The sequence below is a fragment of the Adiantum capillus-veneris genome, chromosome 11 (genome assembly GCF_014529385.1).
Source record: "Adiantum capillus-veneris isolate H3 chromosome 11, ASM1452938v2, whole genome shotgun sequence".
Taxonomy (NCBI): domain Eukaryota; kingdom Viridiplantae; phylum Streptophyta; class Polypodiopsida; order Polypodiales; family Pteridaceae; genus Adiantum; species Adiantum capillus-veneris.
In genome coordinates, this window is record NC_140941.1 from 68,657,925 (window position 1) to 68,659,631 (window position 1,707).

A 1,707-nucleotide genomic window follows, 5' to 3' on the forward strand; every position below is an offset into this window, starting at 1 on the left:
AGAGTCTTTATACCTTGTTTGAGAATACAAAAATTAACCTTTCATTGAAAGATTGGAGACCTTACCATCAGCTTTATATACTCACCGTGCAAAATAGGTCGGTCAAAACTTTACATAAGGAAGACTCATCTTCCCAAACATGGACTCACCATGTTCAAGCAATTTGTCTCCTCTCCGGAAATCATCATCATGCATATGTTCATTAAAAGAATTCCATTGGTGCTTTCTAGTCTGACTTGCCTTCCTTTTGAAACATTGTAGTGTGTAATTTTGCATATGGTGTAACAGAGAGATGTTGGTTTACAACCTAAAGATCCAACACTTTAGCAAAAAATAAGTTCAAATGTGTCCATTGAAAAAGTATTGATTTTAAGAAAAAAACCTTCATCCATGTGATGTCTCTAATATCTCATGTGGAATCTATCATGAAGATATACTATTGGGGAATCACTAATGCAATGCCACTATATTGAAACAAAAAGAGAGCAAACATCTCTTGATCGTTATTTGTCTTACGAGAATAGCCTGTTATGTAATTATGGGTCTCGCAATGGTGGGCGGGTGTGCGTGTGTGAGATATATATTTCTTTCTTTCTTTCTTTCTTTTTCTTTCTTTATTTCTTTCTTTCTTTATTTATTTATTATTTAATCATCGTGCTCAGAGGTCAAATATGACCTATGGGACCAAAGATACATTGATGTACTATGTGTGCGGCTAATAAGTGATTCTTGATTCTCAAGGATCGTGGTGATGAGAATCGCATTGCAGAGCCCACACTCTAGTTGGGAGAGGAAAGTATGTAGTTCTACGTCATGGTTGAAAATGTGATGGAAGCAAGTGTGGGTGTGAGCAAAAGTTGAGCACTCTACGAGAGTGTGGTACAGAGACTCTCGAACTTACAATCAATATAATGTGCATAGTAGATGGGACTCTTCTCCATTTTCCAAACACCCCGTCTCACATCGAAGGGAGTGGAAGCTAATCCAAATGGCTATGGTATTGCATTCACTGTGACAATGGGATAGGGTGAGTACAATTTTCTCTTTTGGCAAAGTACGTGGTTTTGTAGTTGGGGATAATATGGGTGGTCTAATGTATGAAGTGAAATCTTCCATCGAGTCAGTATAGTTTTCTCTTCGACAAAGAACATGGTTTTGTAATACGGGGGCATAACTCTTTCAAGCGTATAAGGGTGAGTATTGTTTTCTCTTTCGACAAAGAACATGGTTTTGTTTGGGGGAAATTTGGGTGGTGTGATGTATGAAGTGAGATCTCTCTTTGAGTAAATTACCCTTTCTACAAATGCCTCTATAAATTCATCCACAATTAGTCATGTACCCACATTCATGATAATAACCTTGTGTACAGGCTACATATATTGTACGAAATGCAAATCTCCATTCTTCTTAGGCACACTGAACCATTTTTTTTTAAATGGTGCACAAGAAGGCTCTAAAGTATCCATGCTAATCTTCGCTCTATCAACTTTTACGAATGTGATTTTGGAACCAAAATTGGACACAGCCAGATTCCTGCCAAGCTGTAATGCATTGGCATTATAGAATAGCTTTATCCACTATTGAGGCATCATGTAGCAAGTGTATTACATTCCATCTCCCAAACCACTTCTTATGTCTTGCATCCATCTCGTGTTGAAGATCTTGCTTTTATGTTTCTTTTGAACCTTTTTCCTTGCTTCCTATACA